The sequence below is a fragment of the Larus michahellis genome, chromosome 6 (assembly GCF_964199755.1).
Source record: "Larus michahellis chromosome 6, bLarMic1.1, whole genome shotgun sequence".
NCBI classification, from domain to species: Eukaryota; Metazoa; Chordata; class Aves; order Charadriiformes; family Laridae; genus Larus; species Larus michahellis.
In genome coordinates, this window is record NC_133901.1 from 62,272,497 (window position 1) to 62,296,236 (window position 23,740).

General features: G+C 37.8%; 1 protein-coding gene across 25 annotated transcripts in view; it reads left to right on the forward strand.

Annotated features, from left to right (window-relative positions):
- The window catches only part of RBM20 (RNA binding motif protein 20), a 109,592-nt gene that overhangs the window by 11,978 nt on the left and 73,874 nt on the right, over positions 1-23,740 (forward strand). For 2 of the 25 annotated variants that reach the window (XM_074592422.1, XM_074592429.1), the window contains exon 1: positions 13,859-13,955. The exons of the other annotated variants lie outside the window; for them this stretch is intronic. The gene's annotated coding sequence lies outside the window, so the exon portion shown is untranslated. Of the gene's footprint in view, positions 1-13,858; positions 13,956-23,740 lie in introns of those variants that run through there. 25 annotated transcript variants of the gene reach the window in all.

The following is a 23,740-nucleotide window of genomic DNA, read 5'->3' on the forward strand; positions in this document are numbered from 1 at the left end:
TGAGACAGAGAGACAGCTCTTTATTTAAATTCCCTGAGGTAATTGTACTTATTTATCTGTAGCAAAGCTGGCAGAGTGACCAGCTTTTAGGAGTGACCACTGCTCTAAGAACAGAACTGCATGGGTGGCAGCGGTGAGAACAGCAGGCGTTTCTTTTGGGTGCCAGGGTTTGATGGTAATGATGTTGCTGGAACAGCTGGAAGCCTGGCTTCAAGACCACCACCCCTTTGGGCTCACTGCTCTGTATGTATGCAGTAAAAACAGTGCTATAGTGACTATATTGCATCTTTGGTAAGCCCTGGAGAATGCCCCACTAGGCAGCCTAATAAAGCCAGAGGAGAGGTTCCTATCTTTCCCCTGGATTTGGATCCTGCTGGGTTTGGAAGCAAACTCAGACTATGTTCCTTGTTTGAGCAGTTAATGAATATTTTGTACGTTTCCTTTTGAAATCTGAACTGCTTTGCCAAGGATGTACTTGCCACTTAGGTGGAGTCTGGTGTATTACCTTGCTGAAAGGACAAGGGGACTGTGTAGAAGGAAGGGGTGTGTCTGCATGGTGAACTCTTCCAAAGGGATCTTTTTTCCCTTTCTAGAAGAGGGAAAGATAAATTGAATCTCTCTGTCCTCTGCTACATAAAACCAGTCTCATACCTATAACCCATGAATGATTTCCTTACACAGGAGGGTGATGGAGAAGCATTATCTGAACTATTTATGACAAGGAAAGGAAGAAGAATTGGTGGTGGTCTTTTAATTGAATTTTCAAATAATTTTTTTTTTTTAGAGCAAGTAAAGCAGAAATTTCATTAATATTAAAAGCTCCTTCAAACAAAAATTCCTTCGTGTTAAAATTTTAATTTAGGAGGATCAGAAGCTTTGTTGATTAGGGCCTTCTTAGGATAAGGATACAGTAAGTAACTATAAATAGCGATACAGTGAGCGATGATCTCGCCCTACAAACTTTGTCTTGAACTTAAGCAGGAGAAGGTAAAAATATCAGCTGACAACCTTCTTGCAAGGAGGCACCTCTGATTAAAATAGAGGGATCTTCAGTAAAAGAAACGGAATTGGTCATCTCTTCAACCCTTAGTTTCAAGTGCTTTAACTTCATTTGATGCAAGAAGTCAAGTGGAAGATGTCATTCCTTTGGTGGGAATAGAGTGTTGTTGATGCATGGGCCAGTTTTGGCATCTGACACTTAAACTAGAAATGCTAGGAGTGATAAGAGTAAATGAGCTAATTACATGTGTACAAATGAAATGCACAGCATGCTTTGGCTGGAAGAAAAGACAATGCTCTTCATCTGTATATTGTAATGGAAAAAAGTTTTCAGAACAATATGGAACTTCTAACATGAGTTGGGATTGGGGTAGGATTATGGAAAAAATACGGTAATTAAAAAGGCAAAATGGTGTTAAGATTAAAAACAGAAGATATCAGGTATATGGGTGTAAGCAAACTACATGCATTTCCTAGATTCACCTGCATAAGTGTTGTGCTGTGCTTTATTTTCTCAGGAACTGAATGGATGGGAAGCAGGTCACTAAGAGGACAGTATGAACCTCCTACGCCTTTGGGCAAACAGTTCACTAAGATAGTGAGCTACAGATGAGAGCAGCAGGGCATCCTCGCCTAGTCATTGCTGCCCGGCAGGGTGCTAATGCAAACTTCTACTAACTCGCGTTTCATCTCCCTGGCAAATAAAATTTGTGAATGCTTATTCACAGAAGTAGCTGGAGTGAATCAGTGACCAGTATTTACACAGGTTAAGAAGTTCATAGGCAGAACCTAAGATGAATCCATAATTAAAGACTAAACATAAGAGGGGGTGAATGAATCTGGAGTCTAACTGCTGATTATTGCTCTAAAATACAAGCAAGGAAATGCAATTGTGGAAGAAGAGGGGAGAGTTTAGCAGGCTTGTTTTCACTGTGGGGTTAACTCAGACTCCTGCCTAGGAGCCATTACCATCTATCAAGCAAAATTAGTCTTAGTTAAGAAGGTACTTTTGAGACAGTTGAGGATTTTGGGGAGAATCCGACCTTCACTTGGATAGCTGTCACTTTGGGAAGAATATGTTGGAAAAATAATATGCATGCTGGTTATCCTTCATTTCCACCATTCCCTGAAGGACAGAAAAGTTCTCCATGTGATGCTATTGACCAGGAGGGGTTTCAGCCCTGCCGCGCTGTGAGAATTTGCGAAACTGAAACAGCGTTGGATGGGCCGGGACCTGCTGAGGGGAAGCTTGTGTTTGGGTTAGGTTAATCAGAGATATGTCAGGAAGGTGAAGTGTGTGAAGGAGCCATACCCAGAAGAAGAATCAGTCTTTCTTTATGCAGGGAAAAGCCTACGTATTTCTCCCCAGCTTCTTTGGGAAAACCTAGGCATTATGCCAGCATTAAGTCAAACAAATTTTCTTTTTTTTTCTTCTTCCCTTTTCTCCAATGTAGTCTTGATCTACCTGGTGTCAACGTTTTCTTTTCCAGCTATTAATTAAAATGAGAATGAAGTGAAACTTATCTCAAGGTGCAAACTTGGTCGTTCGCTTTTCCTTCCTCATGAGAGAAAAAGTGGCGTACTTACAGCTTTACTAATTGCAAGAGCTGACTGATGGGAAAACTAGGGAAGTGTCTTTTCCTCTGTGGATGTTATTTACCCATGAAGTGGCTGGGGCACTTGCAGGTTCTCCACCTTGTGTATATGTCTTTGAGAGTACAAAGGATTTGAAGAAACAAACCAGAACTTCTTCCTGATTGAAAGGGTGCCTAGACTTATCTAGGGCTACAGCAGGATATTAATAGAACATACTGCATTTCCTTCACATAAAAATACGAAGGGCACTTTGCTGAGAAAAAATCCTGCTGTGCCTTTCTGTCTTTGGGACCAGCTCATCACCCAGCTAAAATTAAAAGGTGAAGTCAGGCAGTTCTTGCTCTCTATTTTTAAACTGCTTCAGCATATGAATGTGAGTGTGAAATCTTTCTTTAGGCCTCTCTTAACTTAATTACCTACTTATTCAAAATATTCTCTTCTCAAATTGCTGAGCTATAATTATATTCATCTTTTCTGTGGACTCTCTAGCTACTCGATGTTTGTTAATTAGTCTTATGCTTAATTTGTAGTTCTGTAGTTATTTACAGTGATGGAGGCCTTGTGGTACATGTTTAAAATCTATTTTGATCTGTTAAAATTTAGCAAGTAGATGATGTTTTTGTATATGTGTTCCGTGTTTTCTTCTGGAAAATATGATGAAGAAGACCACTTTAAAAAAAAACAACAAAACAACAAAAGAGTAAAAATTCAAACGAATAATTTTCGTTTGACCTTAATAATAGAAAATGACATAATAACTGAAAATGTTTTGTTACACTTTCATTTCTTCATATCTTTTGTTTGCAAGATTATTCCTATTTTATTTTGTTTATATGCCATTTCTTTTCTTTGGATGGAAGGGGCCCTGTGGCCCCAGCACAGGAGGTGCAATGGAACTGCTTATAAATCATAGATTTGCCTTTTTTTTTCCTGCTGATTTGGATATGCTGAATTCTTCTTCCCGTATTTCAGTGAATCTATGAAAAATCCCTGTCAAGCACCTTTGAAATTAAATTGAGTCCACTTTGCTTGCAGAGAAATAACATTTTCTAGTCTCTTAGTTCAGCCTGCAGAGGGTGTGCTTTCCTCCTTCAAACCATCATCTCCCTGCACGGTGCCGGTAACACACTGTCCCATAACACTGTACCAGGAGCCCGGCGTTGCACCCAGAGGTACGAAGGGAAAAGGGCGTCTGTCTGTCTGTGTCCCCTGTGACATCTGTCCCTCCATTTCTTGGACTATCAGCTGTTTGAAGCACAGGCTGTGGGACTTCTTCCCAAGTGACCCCTTTCACAGTGAAAAGGAGACTACCGAGAGAACACAGTGTTTCTTTCGGGACTGGCTATTGAACCTACACATAGTACAAAATAGAGATACGTGCTCTTTCCTTCTCAGTGTTTTCCCGGTTCCTTTGCTTTTGTCGGTGGGAGCAGCTGCGGTGTCAGAGATCTTGGGAAATTCTTCCCTGCAGTTTCCCGTGGCTGGTCAAGCAGCGATCAGGTTCCACTGTGCTGGGTCATTTGTATTTTGTCAGGTACCTGAAGCTGAGTGAGGTGGTAGATTTGGAAAGCCATTATCTTCAGCATCCACATACTCTTGGAGTGTGCATATGGGAGTCTATATGTAGTCCTGCCTTTGACAGCTAAATGAGTAAGCCACCCGCTGCAAACTGTCTTTAGGGTGGCTGGTACCTGGGGATGGCAGTAAGTGTGGTTACATCTCCCCAGAGAAATCCCACATGCTGTTCATCTGACTGGTATATTTCCATATACCTCCTTCTTCAGCTTACCAGAAATACCGGAGGTTTCATACGCTTGGGTGTTAGATGACAGCGCATTTGTATTGCTGGTGAGAAACATGTTGCTATTCATGGTGTTTAGTGGCCGTATAGTGAGATAGCTAGACAGTGATGTTAAGTAACACAAACCTGGAGCCACAGTCGTTTGGACACATCTTTCCATGCCAGTCTCTGTGCTTGGAACAGTTTGCCCATTAATTTGTTCCAAGCTTCCACCCCCTCCCTGCTCTCTCCAGAAAACCCTTGGCAAACCATCTCTTCTGTAAATCCTCCTGCCTTGGCTGGCCACTGCCCCTCTGTTCCTGCTGTCCCATTGCCCATTTTGGACTCCAGATTGAGAATTTGTCAGCACAGAGATTTATGTGAGCATTTTGCATCTCATAAAGAAATACAAAGACCCCTTATTCTTTCAGAAATGAAAACTTGCATTTTAAGACTTAAATATGGACATGAAGTTCACCTAGACAATGGTGTTTTTTATAAGGCTAATTATATTAATAGATTTGATTTTCTCCAACTGGAGACTATAGTCCAATATTAGAAATGCTATGCTAACAGTACCCGCAAAACTTATGCTGCCGTCATCTTTGTCTTCATCTTCTGCTGCTGTTTAGCTTTCAAAACTGATTGGTTTTGTATGTTTGTTTTTGTAAATGTACGTAGTTATTGTGCATTAGTGAAACATGCTTGACAAAAGCATCTTGACAAAATCAGTGGGTTTTAATGGTGTTCACATACTTCTGTGCTTGAAATGGAGCCTGAAGAATTTGTCCTCTGGTATCTTACATTATGTTTTGGCCCTTGGAAAGGAAGCACCTGACAGCATTAAGTTATCAGAAGGATTTCCAGTTATGGGCAAGCAGCCATTACGTATATGTTAATCCACAGTAGGAGATTCGGACAGCTTTTGATTTACCAGCACTCATCTGTTCAATATGAGCTGGAGATCAGCACAGCAGTTACCTTTAAAATTGATTGAAGAGTACTGAAAGGGAAAGGAGAATTTTATGGATATGATGCAAGTCTAGTAGAATTGCTAATTGTATGTCTAGATAATCTTAACAGTGCATTTCTCAAGGTGGCTAAAGGAACTATTTTGTAATTGCTACACCTGTTTAAAATATTTTAACAGCTTTGTTTCATTTTAAAGCAGACACTTTAAATTCTCTAATGTCCTTTTCAATAGATTGGATTAAATAACTGGAGACCTAGAAACTGTATCTGGTTTTTAGCAGCTTGAACATTTATACATTTTTTGAATGCTGCAGAATTCACATGAACAGATTTATTAGCTAAGCTAAACATATGGTTTTAAAACTAGACTATAAAAATTCTTATGTTTTCTTCATATTGTGGCTTTAAATAGTTTTAATAGCAGACTGTATGTGAAGAATTTGAAGCATTCTCATTTTTATTTCCAAAAACAGTACGTGAAATGTATTTATTTAAGTGGGTAATAAAACTAAAGAGCCAGGTCATAAAGCAGTGTTCACTAAAACATGCAAAAGTGATACAAAGATTCTTGTCATGTGATGAAACCAGAGGAAGTAACTTTCTTGTGTAGCATATCATGCAGATGGAATAGAAAACATCTATCTCAACATTAGTAATAAAGATGTATGTGATATATCAATATTTTTATGTGTGCATGTAGTTTTTGATATGTGTATGTTTGTGCACTTATATACAGTTTTATTTATTTCAGGAATTCCTATTTTAGAGATCATTCACAATTTTAGCTATTAATATGGCTAACCTTTCCCAACACATGAATACTCCATTGTGGTCTCACACACAGCTGTTGTGTCCTCCAAAAAGACCTGTGCTCTTCAAACCAGTGAACTGTGTAAAAACAGTGTTCGGACGATGATGTATATGATAAGCCATATTGTCCAAAAGGTCTCTTGGTTTCTTACCACATTTCTGGGGCAGTCTGGGTCAAAGTGTTGATATGATGGAAACTGTCTTTATATTTTCAGGGTGTGATTTTAAAAACAAACAGACCTGAACTGTTCCAATCCCCATCCCCCAGTGCTTTGGCTTTGCTGTCAGTTGAGATTTTAGATTATTGCATGGCCCATGACATGACCTAACTTTTATATTAACTTCTATAAGGTACTCCTCCTATAGGTTTTACCATATTTGTAATAAACTTCTGATGACCTGATTGTTTAGAGGGTTGGGGATTGTGGAAGAGTCAAGAATGTTGTATGAGCGTGGCTTTGTATAGAGTGTGTGTGTATGTGTGCATACGTCTTTATGTATATATACACATTCATAAATATGTTTTCTTGAGCTGTGGATAAAAACCCTGTTGCATGTCTCCTCAGGGATACTGAAGTATTGAAAGTGAAACGGGAACGGCTGCCTGGCAAAGCCAATCCAGTGGTTTCATTTGCTGAGCTCTCCACAGGTTGCCCTGTCAAGGGCTTAGCTTTGTCTTCCTGGAAAAAAAAATATCTTGAGGAACACGGATGGGATGTCTCAGCCCAGGGCTATCTGTAAAGGGGATCTATTCCGAAACTAAACTGCTGCATGTTGTTGACCCTTGTTGGCTTTCAGCCATGGAGCGAGTTTCACAGAAATGGATGCAAGTGCTGTTGTATAAACTTTGCTTCGCATGTCAGAAGCGGTGCTGGTCCCTTGCTAGCAAGGAGCGTGTCTGGCTTCTCTTGCAGTGAGAGCGAGCCCTGCAGCATGCACATCATGGGCCAGAAATAACATAGGATGCTGCGCATTCCTGATGGGAAAAGTGGGTGAATACTAAAGGCAACTGTGACTATATGAAACACAATGTTTGGGTGCTGAGTTGCTCTCCAGTGCATTCTTTGGGCAGCATTTCTCTTCAGCAGCTGACCATGAGCAGTTTTTTTCTGCTCTTGCCAGCACAGCAATAACGTAAAACGCAGGAATAACCTATAGCCCCCGTGACTGCAGTGGCTTTGCACTGAGCTGTTTGGGGGCAGTGACCTTACATTTCTGTGTTGCTGTCAAATGCCACCACACTTTTTAATCTTGCTGCGTACCTAATAGAAGTTGCTAACCAGTCACTGGGGAATCTTCAAATCACTTTGCTGGTCCTGGAGAGCTGTGTCCGAGTATGGTTTCTCTGAGCTAACTAATCCACCGCAAGAATGGATTCAGCAAGACAATTTATCAGTGGCGATTTGCATCAGTATATAATTGGTTAAGGATATAAGCTGAAATTCAAATTTGCACTTAGGTATGGTTTTTATTTAAAACAATATCCTACTTAGGATTTCAGTAACATATTTTACAAATCACTCTTCAGATGCTCTTTTTGGAGCTCAAACGGTTACGTTATAAATGGAGAACGGATTCAGGAGGCTTCACAGTATTAGTGTTTATCTTGTAATGTTTTCCAGATGGCAGAACATGATGTAATCCATACTGCCCAGTTTGTTTCACTGCACTGTATACTCTGCCATACCCAATAAGTAACCAAGAGACTTTAAGAAGCTCATCAGGCTGTTATGACGATAGCTGGTTAATCCAAATGTTCTTTATCATGTTATGAAAACTGCAGATTAACAAATCACTTGTTGGTGAATGCAGGAAGATTGATTGCTACTCAAAGCTCTGTGAGAACTAGATATGCAACTCGGATTAGTTTAGCTCAAGCTACACTTCGATGAATGAATTCCATTTTCCTCAGGCTATGAAGTAGCATCTGTTCAATGGTAAATTTCTCTTAGCAGCACTGGGTAATTTTGATTCCTCTTCCTTGGAGAAGTGATGGGAATGTTTATTTGTTGTTGTTTGCATGGCTCTGAAATAAAACCACAGCACTAGCATCACTGGTTGTGTGGGCATGGTGGCTAAGGTCAAATTAATTGCAGCTTGCAGTTGCTCATAATTCTGCCAGTGTTCGTGCAATAATGTTGTTTACTAACTTGTGCTTTTATTAGGCTGACAGACCATCATTTGAATGGCAAACCCATCAAATTTAAGTAGGCACTTAGCTCAGGATTTTCTCAGCATTAATTGAAGGCGCCAGGAGTACTGCGTTGGGACAGGTGCAGTCTTGCTGTGCAGAGGCAGTATTTGAGGAGTACATGGGGAATGAAAGCTCCCTGTGCATCCTGGCATCCAGCTGTGTAGGGTTTCTCACTTGAACCCACATCCAAGAAGGCTTCAAGGGAGATTAGGGCTGGGGTAGGAGGTTTCAATCTACTGGCAGTTATTGTGTAGAGTGGGTTTTGTAGGCACTTCTTTAGGCTATCTTACCCTTTGGTTAAGCCCAGAAAAATGGGATGGAGAGAAGAATAACAAAAGAGATATAAATTCATGGTATTAACTAGCTGCTGGAAAGGAGAACATTTTCTGAAGTGGGTTTAGTATCTTGTGACTGTCTTATCATCCATGGAGCAGCTGCTCGTAGGTTGCCATTGGTAGGACATGGATTGCTGGGCTGGTTGATCTGATCTGGCATGGCACTTTCTACCCTGTGTGTATGCAATTAGGCAAGGGGGGTTGGAACAGGAGCCAAGAAACACTGGAAAGAAGAGCAGTTTCCAACACAATTGTCATTTTGATGGTTGTGCCGTGTTTGCTTGTGTTGCTGTTTTACCCAGTGACTTCCTCATCTGGTTTTTATCATACATGGCATTGCTTGGTTGGTAGCTGTTTTTATTTTTCCTTTATCATGTCTCTGGGGAATTCCACAGTTCAGTGTCAAAACACTCCCTTGTAGGAGAGGATGGAAAGAGGAGAGTTTTACATGATGCAAATGTCTCATTTTACAGTTTCCTGATGATCTTCGGTCTGGCTGCTTGTAAGGAGCATTTGTTGTTCATAGTCACTCAGTCTGGGCTTGTTTATTGACTCAAGCTGTCTTTGCTCACTGCGGTATTGCTGGTAATTAATGTGCTTTGCCGTTCTGATTTCTACGGCTTGTCCTGTGAAAAAAAATTAATGACAGTGGCTTCTGGAAACTGAAGAGTAGCAGAGAGCTAATTTCATTTTTCATTAAGTATTCCTCCGAGTCCAGGGGAAGGGATGTGATGCTCAGTTTTACACAGCCACTTTGCCTCTTTCTCTGTGTCTTTTGCAAAGAGTGCATGGAAAATGGGCTCTCCACTGAAATCTGGGCTGGGAAAGGGGACGGAGAAGGGGAAAGAGTCCTGAAAGGACGGAGTTTTCATGCCCTTCTTCCACAGTCCTCCTCCCTTTCCTTCCCTATTCCTCAGCAACTTTTCCTTCAGGTTTTCTCCCACACAAAATCTTTCTAGTCTTCCTGATGCCCTGTCACGTCCTGATCTGCTGGATCTCCAGTTTCTCCTCTACCAAACTTTCTTTGGTTTTAACTTTTTTTGTGTAAGAATTGTCTGCTTCCTCAATGGCTAAACCTTGTGTATAAAGGACAAAGAAGAAATATCCATTGCTTTTTCCTGTTTGCAAGAAACGCCATAGAGAATCACAGCAGATTGGACACCTGGAAATGTTTTTGCTCAGAAATCCAGCCCACTGGCTTGGTTTAAGACAGTGGGAATGGAAATTTGGCATTTGTTTGTCTGAGAGAGGCTAGAGATTTACAGAGTTGATGGAAAGAGAAAACTTTATGTTCTGTAAATGTAACATTTATCAAAGGCCTGAAAATGATCTGTTAACATTGGCTTTTTAGCACTATAGGTTCTCTACTCAAAAAAAATTTGACTTTGTTGATGAAGGAGGGAGCGACTGTAAAAGACATTACCTTCCTGGGGAGGACTAGGGAGCCCCTTCCTGTATTTTAAAGAGATTGTGTAAAACAAGTTGAAATCCTGCCTCGAAGGATTTTTGGCATGCAGGGTGCTGCTGTAAGCGTAGATTTTGTGTTGGCTCAGCGCACAGACCGCAGGTCTTGTAGCCATAAGCGCAAAAGGTCAGGATTGCATTTAGCCCATAACTATCAACTCTGTGATATACTATTAGTCATAGAAACTTGAGAAATTTGTTAAGATATTCTGAATTTGATTTTGATGTATTGGGACAGCTTTTAAAATTCCGTCAGAGTTTAAAGTGGTACTGCCAGTAAGAAAGTCAGTTGATTGAAATACAGTGTTTGTAAAAGATTTTACTCCTCTTATGCTTTTTGTGAGTTTACAGTCATCGTCTAATTTTAAGAGAAAAAGCATTTCTGTAAGTGTGAAAGTTGTCTGTCTAGAAGTAAATTCTTTATGCATAATATGGTTAAAATACTTTCATGTAACTTTTCAGTTGCAGGAGTAGAACAAGATCATTTTAGCACCAACAGGTTAAAAAAATTATTCAGATACAAGTAAGATTTTTTTAATGTTGCGAATGTGCCTTTAAAATTTTTAATCACATTTTTCTTCCCACCTCAGCCCCCAATTTCTAATTAATCACAATTAGGCAATTTTTGTTAATCAGTAGTGTGGTACCATATCTTGTCATTGTTTCCTAGGAGCTGTGTTTATCTAAATCAGCTATGTCAAACCATAACTTTTATAGGAAAGCTACAGAGCAAACCATAAACTACTACTTCTGCATAAATCACTTATTTTAGACTTTAAACATCAGGTTGTACATATTACGCTTGCCCTTTTTCTGTTTAAAGGTGGAGGTTTTTCTGAAGCAGTCATGTGACGTTGTCTGTTCAGTCTTTTGTGCTACTTACAGAAAAAAGAATAATTTTCCAGAAATCGTAGAACAGGATATCAAACTGTATTGCTCATTTTTTTCCCCATTGATAATAGATAAGATCAAACTGATAACCATCCAAAAATCTTGTTCTATGCAGAGACTCTTGAGTAGGTTAGGGAGGAGTGATGGGACACCGCAATGTGCATGGGACAAGCAAAATGGATAAAGTTGATCCATCAGTCAACAATAACATACTGTGGTACATCAGAAAAGTTTAGTGTAATTGAATATTTTCTGTTTAGATACATTAAACAAAATAGCATCTCACATTTGTTTATATTATAGCTTATTCTTGCTTACTGTATCAGTGTATATCTGGTCTTGAAAGTAATTGCAAAAATGTCCCATTTTTGTGTTTATTCTGTAGATATGTTGAGGAGCACATAAATTTAAATAAGTATTTCAAGAAGCTATTACTTTCTGAGAGATACTGGCTTATTCTTATTTGGAATTGTTTCACATTCTTGTATAAGTATGTAGTGCAGAAGGAAAATACATGTTTTCATCTGTATCCCATCAAGATGATTGCGTGTCATTGAAAAAACCCTTTCAAAAAGAAGTTTATTTTTCTGACAAAGGAAGTCCCTTTGGGGTTAGAATCCCAGATTAGAGACTGGCAGGTCAAATTCTTTATCTCTTCTAAACTAGATGTATATAATATGAAAGCTGATTAGGCATGTCTGAATCTCCATGGTGCTATTTTGAATTATTTTTCAGAGCACATATAGGAAAAACCTTGACAATTTTTTTATATTCAATGATTTTTATTTTTTTTTTAAATCAGGCTTGGAAATAACTAATTTATTTAAATTTGTGAATACGAATCTTTTAAATAACAGGGAATGCACATTCAGGAACAAATTTCATGGAATAATGCTAATTTCATCTGTCTTTGTAGGGATTTTTGTCCTGTTCTATACACTAATACTTTGTCAAATGTGACTAGTTAAGTACTACCGAATAATACCTGTCCTTTCAGTTACTATATACAGAAGATTTTCCTCTTTGATTTAATGAAATTTTTGTTCTCTCTGCAACTGTTCAATACCTTAGAATCCCACTATACTTGAAGGTTTTGAAAGTCAATTATTAATTATTTCCTAAAGGTTTCTGTTAAATGTCAACGTTATTGGTAGAATTTTCTTTTAGTAAAAATTCTGAGTAAAATGCAGATGGAAGATTTTTTTTCTTGTACGATTTTAAAAATAATCTTTCAATACTTCTTATACTGAAAATTCTTTAGGCAACAATGTGATCTAGTCACAATGCAGAATTCTTAAACTATTACAACTTTGGAAGTTGTTTTTAAAACTTGGTTTCTAATCTTTAATTTAAAAAGCATTGTAGAAATCTATGTTATTGTATAGTCTTGAAAAAATCTATCGGTACTCAGCTTATAGAATCTATACTATGCTATTTTCAAATAAAAGCAAAGATTTTCCTTAAAAAAATAGAAAAAGGTTTCTTAGGCAAGACAGCTTTGCAACGGAAAAAGCTTTGTTCTGCTGTTTTGCAAAGAAAACTGCATGTCTCAGTGAAGAAGCAAAATGCTTGTTTATTAATTAAATTGCATATCTCAGAAACTGGTTTATTTGATTTTGTTATGGAATTATAAAACTCTGCAGCGGAGAAAGTGTGAGTCCAATACCTCTCTATTTGAAATAGATCAAATGATTTGTAAAGGGTAACCTCTAGCGGAACCTGGCAGATGATCTTGTTGTCGACACATTTGCTTGATCGTTAATCTACTATAACAAAACATCAATTTATAGACTGTCCTGGCCTTAAATTCTCTTTCAAGCACCCTATTTCCTTTCAAAAGATAAACTTTCCATAGGCCAGTGCTTATCTGCCTGGCTTCCGGGCCGACTGAGATTTAAGCTATACTGGCTTGGACAATGTATGCAGTTGAGCCTTGCTAACTTTTGTGAGTGCTCAGCAAGAACATAGGGGAAGTGCTGAATTTTTATCAGTAAGAGGAAAAGCTCAAAAGCAAAGATAATGAATCAGAAAAGGTAGCGTATTCGTTTAACTTAACTTGATGATAGTGGTTTGTTATAATTACTTAGAATAACATTTAGAAGTTAATGATACTTCTTTCCTACGTCCATAAAAAGGAAGAGAACATAGGGTATCTTACTGCTGTGTGTGGCTATTTGATCTTTTGTTAGAAGCATTTGTGCCTCCAATGTGTAATATTATTGTGTTGATTAGCAAAGGCAGATGAACCTCTGTGTTTTGGTTTTAATTTATATTGTGAATGGGATGGTGGTGGCATTTGTAAAGAAGACATCTGCTTCTATTGAAAGCATAATGCACAGACATAAAAGAAAGGACTTCAAGGTAGAATTTATTTTTCTTAATTGTTCCTCTTGCCCTTGACAAACATGCTTTTTCTCAAACATGATTTGAGTTGTTGTTCCCAAATGAGTTACAGCAGATACAGATGCTGTTATATGAAGTGCTTAATGTAGTTTGCAAAACAACTAACAATGAGATAACTGTGGAAGTTTTCTGTGCTGCTTTCAGATGCAGACGGTCTATTTTTGACCTGGAGACCAATATCAAGCCCTGGATTTTGTCAGGTCAGGGGGTGGGCACGGAAGGCTGTATCTCTCTCTCTCTCTTTTTTTTTTTTTTTTTTTCCCCTTTGTTGACAACATATCTTTATCCTTCCTGGGTCCTGGGGTGACTGTTTGATAGTGCTGGTATTTAAAACACCTAGATAGCAGAAGTCACGAACTTCTTTTTCTATTTTTAAGGATGCTCATTAAAGTTGCTAGCCAGGCTCAGCGAGCCACAGAGGTGTGGGACGAATCTGGGGGAGAACACTGCTCGTGAGAGCAGGAAACCACAGAAAAGCATGCTGCCTTCACCAGTGCTTTGTTAAACAGAGGTGTGTTAAAAGCCTAAATTAGTGTTACATAAGCATAAACAATTTGCAAGTATTATATATTTTATACACTTCATTTATTTATTGTTTTTATTTAATAGTTGTGCTTTCAGGAAAAGTGTGTTTTTCTGGTGCATTTAGGAAATTTTTAATTAAACTGATAATTTTTTTGCCTGTTTTTAAGGAGGGTCACTGCAATTACATAGTGTTTTATTTAAGGAAAAGTTATTCATGTGCAATTTTTTTTTAGGATTTACTGTTAGATAAGCAGCAAAAACTCAATTATACGGCTTCATAAAGGTAAGGAATTGAGGGAAGCTTCAAAATAGCGATTAGGAAGAGCACATCAAATTCTGTGCAAACCATTAGAACGCGTAAAGGAGTGCTTGGTCTGTGTTGGAGTCTGGTAGTAGCCGGATTGACTCACGTTATATTAAATAATTATTTTTTTTTAACCATTTAGTGCCTTCGCTTGACATTGCTCCCCTGCCCCAAATTCTTGGACCCTGCAGTGTTGAAAGAGCAAAGCAGTTTAACTGCAGAGTTCCTACTGTCTCTGTGTGTGGGTTAATAATAAAGAATTACATGACTAAGAAACTATGTTTTAATTGGCTCTATTTATATTGGGATTTAAAACCAGAACAAAATAATGTAAACAAACTGTAACTCTGTGAAAATTTAAGAAATCTGCATCTATAAATAATGGACAGTTTTCCAGAAGAAATTATGAGTATAGACTCAAAAGAAAAAAAAAATCTCATAAGAGGTTGTGGATAGCTTCTTATTGTTACAGTATCAGTATGGATAAATATTGGTGGTTTTGGAAAAATGGTAGTTTTTCCTCTGTTTTCAGTCTCTCTCATATCATAACAGCTCTTCCTTTACTGAAGGGGAGGGGGCAAAAGGAAAGAGAAGAAATAATTTATTCAATATAGGCATTTAACTGGTAAATGGTTCCCTATCTAAAGACACATTTCCAAAATTTAAGCAGGACTTTGAAGGAGGAAGTGAAAATGCATGAACTTATGTGTTAACAGAAAAATGAATGCTCTTTAGTGTATTCAGACTGTATAAAAATGTAATTATTAATAATCATTAAGTTGCCTCTGTCTCTTCAACTTAATCACACCGTGGAAAATATGTTACAGGAATATTTTCCTCATGGAAAGTTCAGTGGTTACTGAGGTTTTTTTATGCCATTTATTGGCATGCCTACTGACATGAACAATCATTGTGTCATCAGTAATAGTGGTGAATTATACCTGAAAAACAAAATTAAGGTGAAAAATAACATGTATTTGAACTTGCATTAGTGAAGCCTGGCAGAAGCTAGTATTTAACACCTTCTATATAATCTTATTAGGCAATGGATGCAAATCTCTGTATGAGGAGGAAATACTGCTTTGAACAACAGAAAACTGAAATTCTTTTGTCTTTCAATATAAATTCTTAATCGGAGAAAACATGGTCATCACAGTGTCAATTCACACAGTCCAGTAGCTCATTTACGAGGTCTTCCCTGGACGTCCTCAGTATGTTAACTGCTGTATGTCTAAATTTTCGTTTTCTGCAATATTAGTCTCATGGGGGTTTGTATGAACTGGTTTAAAATGTGCGGGAAGAGTTTTATGAAATTGGACTAATGATAAATCTGACTCAAAGTATTTCTGTAGTGAATGAAAACAAGAGCTACATGTTGGTAGTGAATAGGATTAAAAAGTTGTTAGACGAGCCAAACAGATATTCCTTGATATCGTACTTCTTATTTATATCGGTTTTAATAATTTCTCAGTTACAGTCTCAGGTGAAAAAACAGGAATTAAGTGAAAACCGTAGAATAAATTTGTAGCCTGATTATGCTCCTTTTTTTCCTGTAGTGACAAAGATCTTCTTAGTCCTTTAGGAAAATGTTAACAGTGTATCTTATTAATTACTATTATGATAAACTGTTTCTGTTGCAGACATCCCCATGAGTGCCTCTCCTGTATTAACTACATACGGTCCTACTTGTTCTGTTAACTAAAAAATCCAAATCACACAACTCAGTCGCTCCTCTCCTGGCAGTTTGTAATTCCAGCTACATAGATTTGTTAAATGCTTTTATAAAAATCATAAATCTAGCAGCATAGACTTCTCTGAAGCATTCTCTGATCCTGTGGATTTTAAGTGTAGATTAATCCCCAGTGACTCCCAGGACTAGATGTGTAACGTTTGAAAACGTTTGTAGTTGTGTAACCATGTGAAAATGTTTACCTGTTAAAATGTGTACAGTCTGTTTTTCAGTGGATTGTATGTGGTTTCTGGTTACAGATCTGTAGAATTGCCATATGGAAGTGTTTATCTTTTTTAGTGTCATTCACCTGTCTTGAAACTGTCACCAAAAAAGGCAAAAAGCTTAAAGGTGGGGAGGGGGAGAAGAAAAAAGAACTATAGTAAAGAATTGAGGTGCTTTGGTCCCAGCCAGATCCTCTCTACCTCTCCAGTTGGAGAGTTGGGATTTCTTCTTTAAGCCATTTATCTTCAAGGATTTAAACAGCAAAAATGTTCTATGTGGGTACTACAAATGGCTTAACATCTGCAACATACTGATATTTGCAATGTTAAAATTTGTAATGATGACTTTTTAAGTGTCCCAAACCCCAGTTTTCTGTCTCTTCATGAGGTAACAGGTCAGAGTATTAGAACTATGCTGAATATAATAGATTCCTTCAGTGATATTTTGCTGTCCTTTCACTTGGAGTTTGTTTTCTAAAGCAATGACCCATGTTTTTCTACTTCATTTTAACTGGAGTGAAGGCTATAAAATTTTCTTGTTAGTGGATATTACCGCTGATCTTAAATATGGTTTCAATATAATGTTTCTCAGTAAATGGAGTGGCAAAGAAAATCTAATCTTGTTGTTGATGCAGCATTGTCTGTCCGAAGACTGGAGTTGCTCAACTATGAGCTAAACTTCTCAGTGCTGGCAGCAACCTACTGCATACAGCACTGTAAGCAAACCTGTGAAGGAATTTAAGCTGCAAATTACTCAGTTGCACAATATATCAAATGTCACCATGATGGGACGTGAGGTTTATTTATCCTTTAAAAATACTCTGAAGCCATTGTTAGGGCACGCTGATAACATCAGGAAGGAATTATATTCCTTGGGAATAATTAGCTCTCGAACAGTTCTTTACAGGTATATTTTTACTCAGTGCATATACATTATAGGCATATAACTAAGAAAATCGTGCAGTTTTAGAAATCCTATTATACCAATAAATATATATAATCTTTTTAGCCCCAAAGAGCAGCAGGGAGGACGGACTGTTCCTTTCCAGGAACATGCAAATACATTTTATATTTCTTTCTGTCTCTTCATCATATATCACAGTGAGCTTGTACCAAAAATATTTAAGAGACTCCTTTTCAACTCTCTTCAGAATTGTACTTGCATGCAAAGTTGCCAGAGGCAGTTGGTTTGGAGTTTTCTGTTTGTTATTCGTTAGTCCTCCTGGAGCTTGAAAATTTCCTTTTTAGAATTAGCAGTTCTTTTTCAGAATCTTTGCTTGAAGAAATACATCAGGAAATCCCCCATGTGCTCTCTGGTATCTAAGCTAAATAGATGTTAATGTCCAGTATTAAGCTTTGGTAAACAGTCCATAGAATGAATAAATACTGAATTTCTCAATAAAGTGGCAAAAGAAAGAACAGGAATCTTGGCTTTGTTGAGCAGGAAAATAATCTCATTGTGTTCAGTTAGTGATTTCAATTCGAAAGCTGTAGCCCAATGAATTCTCATCGATGGATCTTAAATCTTAGAGCTGCTGCATTCATGTAAATTTGTTCCCTTGAAATTTTGAGAGAGAGAAAAACAAAACTAAAAATGACCTTAAAATAAACCAACTGACGAACCTATGGAGGTGTTGGTAACCTTGGCCACTGTCATCAAAAAGTGTCCCCTAAAGAGCCCATGGAATTAGTGATTTTTTCCTTCATAGCACAACTGGGACACAGAAACCCTGTTTTCTTTAGCGAGAATGCTTGGACGCCCTCCAATCGAGTGGGAACAAAGAGTTGTCTGTCAGGGTCCTGGGAGCCCCCACATCTGCTTTTTAAAACAGGATGTGGGGAAGGGTAAAAATCCTCTCCATCTGTGACGCTAACAGGGCTTTGAGAACACCTGGAATTACTAGACCCAGCATTTGAAGCTTATCGCTGGAGCTGATTTCTGATAGACTAAATGCCTTTATGGGCTGAGTTTCTGTGTTGTGTCGGAGCTTAGTGTTAGGGCAGATTTTCCACTGGAGAATCTGGACCCTAAAATCTGAACTCAGTCCTCCTGTAAAATAATTTCAACAAATAACTCCTGGGAGACTGTTTAGCCTGTTTTTAGCTTTTATTAAAAAACACAACAAAACAAAACCAAAACCAAAATAACAGCAGCAACAAAAAATGCTTTGAGTAATTTTTAGGTCATTTCACTATCCACTCAGAATTTCGTAAAAGCAAATGCACCAAATTTCTGCCTTTATTTTTGTTAATTGCTTTCTGTTTAAGTTGATTTCACTTGTGTGAATGCCCAAGAAAGCAGAGAACATTAAGCAGCCAGGTTGTTTAAGGGAAGTTCCTTCTGTACTTGAAAGAGTATTAAAAAGTAGCTGTGCATTTTCAGTAGACCCTGGAAGTATTTCCTGCAATCAATGCACAGTGAAAACAGCCCAAGTACTTCATATTATCAGTCAGCTTTTTACAGATTGTAATTCAACTGTTACTCAGATAATTGGCTAGCTAATAAAAAGACAAAGAAATATTTCGGTGGACAACTTGTAAAAGGAAAATTGTTCCTAGACTACTTCATATTAATTATTAATCTATCTCCATTTTCAACTAAAGATGCTGTTGGTGAATTCTGTCAACAATTTCAAATAAGTAGTGATCTTTAATTTGATTAAAGTTGTTTTAGGTCTCTCTGTATCACATCAAAAATATTTGTTGGGTTTCTATTATTTTGTTTGTTTCATTTGCTATGGGGAAACAGTAACAGGCTCCCATGTCCTGTCTCTAATACTTCTAAATTTCAGGAACAGCAAAAATAAAACTTGTCTGGGCAATTTATAAATGCTCTGGTTTCTATTTCAAAGATTGCTCATTTAAATCAGTGGCCTAATTATCTGCATATTAATAAGTGTAGAATTTCTTAATATAAAAATGAAGAATCTGGCTCAGAATACATGTTACAATATATTATAGAAAACAGTCATAAAAAAATGTGGTTACAGTCATCTTTATTTCTGCAATTTTAAAGTTTGCATGAAAACTCTGGAATTGAAAGGTTGTATATATACTCATAATTGTAATTATGTGTTCCTGAAACTAGTAGGTGAGTATGTTAATGACTGCTTTTTGTATACACTACTCCTCATTTATGATAGCTCATAACCTTAAAAGTTCCTCAAACTCGTGTTTGATGTTTTTGATACTGAAAAAAACCCCTGCCTATTCAGGAGGCTATGCAGTACAGAATGAGAGGCAACTGAGTGCATTAATAATTGTTATTTCATTTTTATGGTAAATCCCAAACGTTAAGGATGGTCATAGCTTTTTTTGGTCAGCTGAGTTTCTGCTGGTTTTATTGAGTACAAGTGTCAGTGATGTGCTCAGGTTTTTAAAATTTGATTGTTTGGGGAGTCATCTTCGGTTACTAAGAATGAATGTTCAATTTCATCTCTCATATAATTGTTGTCTTTAAAGATAATCTTTCAATTGCCTCAAACTAAAATAGAGTTAATGCATGAGCTGTGTCCGTTACATCCTTCCTAACAGAGAAGTCTGCGAAATACTGAAGCTGTAGCACTGGACATATCTACTTCATAAGTTAAAATAAAGATAACAATAAGATTGTTTGAAGGACTGCTTTTAAATTTAAGAAATAGAGAATATTTTAAATGGAAAAAACCTATGAAATTAGGTGGTGGGAGGAAAATCCTGGTGATTGAACATTTCTGTTAATCCAGCTCGCAGTTTGCCTTCACTCTTTCTTCTGACAGTCTTTACGCTGTGTAATCCTCCATAATCTAAAACTGGGCATGCACTGCTTGTTCTGTGAAATAAAATATCAGCTAGAGGGGAAAAAAAAGAGAAAGGGTAACAGTTTAAAAAAAAATGCAAGCCTGTATATAACTGAGGTTTTTCAAATTACTTGGGAGAAAGTATCATAGTCGCTCTAACTTTTAGAATAATGTTCCATTACTGCACTGCCAGCAATCTATTCAACATTTAAGAAATTTGTATTTCTGTATTGCTGTTCTGAGAGGTTGCACATACAGCTTGAAGCTGCTACGCTGTTGGTTTGTTGGAAAAAAAATACAATGACAATTTCCCTAGACGTTGGCTATTACAGTGGAAACATCTTATTTAAAAGCCATCTCATTCTTCGTGAATGCTCTAAAAGCAAATTGCTTATGTTAGAAACTTGCTTTTTAAAAATAGTTAACACCTGGCTTGAATTGACACTTTTTTATCCTTTTCAATCAAATATTTTCAAAGTAATTGTTTTAGTAGTTTTTAAGTATATTTCCGTATATTTCTAAGAGGCAGAGTATAACAAAAGTAGAGCAAAGATGAAGGACCATTGAATGGTGGTAAGAAAAAACAATCTCTTGAACAATGCATTTCATCAATATGCGAGAGTAGTTAAAATGTTACATAATTTCTATTTCTTTGAAGTTAATATATTCATAATAATGCTGGCAATTAAGTACATTTTCTTGAAATCCTCACTGAGCTCAGTAAGTAGTGTTCTGTGCTGTCCAGAGGGTACAGGGAACAAATGCAAAAGCATTTTGATGTCATAATTAAATGTCGCTATTCTAAAACAGTTGAACAATATGAGCTTTTCGTGTCAGTTGGACAATTCTTTGATGTGTTTGGCATTAGATTTTTGGGGGGATATATAAAAGGTGTACTACATAAATATTGTTAACTACCATTATTCCACATATTATAATACAGAAGTCAACTAATGATTATGTTTAACTATTACAGTGTTTTTAATGTTGCATTTTAAAATTGTAAAGGATAGAAACTTTGTTTTCCTTTGCATCCATTTAAATGTCTTGAAAGGAGCTTCATTTTCTTTTAATTGTATAGCTGTGCTTTTCCTTTATGGAGACGGTTTTTTTGTTCTAGCTTAGGGGAAAGTGTTCGTCATACAAAAATACCATAGCGTGTTACCCGTACCCTTTAAAATGAAATGGAAATACAGAGTCATCACATATATAATGAATTCCTTGCCTAGACACACACACATATCCTGCAATCTCTTCTTTCTTCCATATATGGTGATTTTTTTTTTTTTTGAGATGACTTTAGGAGGCTTGAACCTAGCTGGCTTTTTTGAAAAATAGAATTTGTATTATATTGCTATTGATTTTTACATTCAAACTAATTACCAGTGCTTTCTTTTCAAGTACTTTTAAGGGATACGCAAAACAAAAATACCTGGGAAATATCTGGTAACTCCTGTAAGATCTGTGAAGAGTAATGACTGGAATATAGAGGGGATGAAATTACAGACAATGCAATAACCTACCATTACACTGCAATAACTAATTAAAAATGTAATAACTAAGTAAAAGCGTGAGGACATTATCTTTCCCATGATATTTTGGCCAGGAACACTCTGTTGGTGCTAGGAAAAGAGCGGGTGGTTGCAGTAAACCCTCTGTATTACCCACCTGGCCATCAGAGTGTGGTGGGGGGCTCCGGGGGTAAGGACTGCTCGCTCCACGGTGGCACCACTGGTGAGGCTGCCAGCAGGACAGACGGACGGGCGTCCCACGACGCACAGGGCTGCCCGACAGCCTCGTAGCTGGAGCTCTCGCCCTCTGTATCGCTACGGCTTAGGTTGCATGGGGGCTGAGAGGTCTTGATGGCATTCCCATAGGCGCTGTGCACATCTAACAGGAGTGGTTGCCTCTACCTCAAAGACTTTGTTAAGGATTAGAGGGCTTTAGCAAGGATTGCGTGGTTTCGTTGCTCCGAGAGTTGGAAAATGCAGTTGTGGTTTATGCGGGTAGAGGTTACAGTCTTGTTTGAAAGATGAGCTACAAGAGGTTCCTGTAATACTGTGAATTAAATAATGCAAGTTGAAGCACAACAGAGATGATCATAAACACAGAGAGAATAAAGGAGAGGAATAACAACACTGACAAGTGAACTGGGCACGCAGACTAGTTCTGGGGGCACTCAGGTTGCCTTGAGACAATAGTAAACAATTTAATAGTAATTTGCCAATATATATTTGGCTACTGGTAAGGCTCAACCTTTTTCGTTTACATATTGTTTAAAAATAGAACATATTACTCTCTCTCATGTGAATGATCTGGAATACTCCCTGAGTGCAGTTTAAAAGATCAGTTTTATAATTTAAACCATAGAAAACACAGGTGCAGAGAACATAAATAAGATTGCACATGCTTGAGCCATTCCATATCATGAACTGCTTAATTATCCTTCTTTGCTTGTAACTGAATATAGTCAAACCAGTCTGTGTTTATGAACAGCAATGGGTGATATTTCTTACAAGATTCTTTGACGAGATTGCCATATTATCTGACACTGATGACCAAAAGTCATTTTCTTACCTCCTAGCCTGTCAAGAGCAGTAGACTTTTTTTTTTTCAGCTTGATGACAGATGAGACTAGCGTGCTGCACATGGGAATCTTCTTTGTGCTAAGGTGTAGATCAATGAGTTTTATAGCAGAGAGTTAGGAAGGCTTGCACCTTTTTATTTTACATTAGCATGAAGAGCATTGATGTGGGTCATTAATGATAATAGTCAACTCTAAGGAAAAGGCACCTGCCTGGATCCTTCAGCAGCATAGGGAAAGGCCGGTTATGTTCAGGCTACAGTTTTGAGTGTAAAGCCCTGTTGGTAGTATCTGAAGTTAGTCGGTTTTGGTAACTCCTGCACAGCAAATGGATAGGTCTGATTTGGATTCCTAGTGAATAAGCATCTGTATCACAAAGCCTGGTTATTAATCTCAGCAAAGGGAGGCTGCATTACTTTAACCTCTGGATGGAGTCACCGTTCTCCATTGTGTGGGAGTTACTTTAGTTTACTTTGTCCCTTCCTGGCTGTGTTGGTGCTATTTGGTGCATCAGTAGGATCCTGGTGGCCAGGCTAACTGTATTTCCCAGCAGACTGAGGACCTCTCTACTTCATTCTTTCTAGGCAACCAGGATTTATGTGTAGGTTTCAGTGGTCTTCTCAAGATGCTAAAACGGCTGCATTTTGTTCTGAGATGTTGTCCATCTCAGCCAGTCACAATTGGGCATTCTCTATGACTCATATAGCAAGTGTTAGAGAGACAGGAAATAAGAAAGAAGGATAAAACTCCTGTTGAAACCAGTGGGCTTCTGATGTCAGTGTCAGAATTAGTCAACTTGCTTATTAGTAATTAAAAGTGACATTTGAGAAATAATCCCCCTCAAAAACAGACCTGTCATCCCAAGCAAGAGGAGAAACATCATCTTGTCTGGAAGTTCACTACGTGGAAGTGACTACAGGCTTTTACATACTTTTTTCAATGTGGGGAGGAGCTAGGTTTATTCATGCCAGTGTTGTGCTGGAAAGAGGTTTCCAAAGAGGTCACCAAGCTGTTGGGAGAATTACTGTGACATCGCTGCAGTTAGTGGGTTTGTCACTTCGGGGCACTGGAGTGACAATGTGGCTGCTTGATCTCTTCCAGAAACCTTGGGGCTCCAAGAATGACTTTAAAGGTGATTATAGTATGTCATA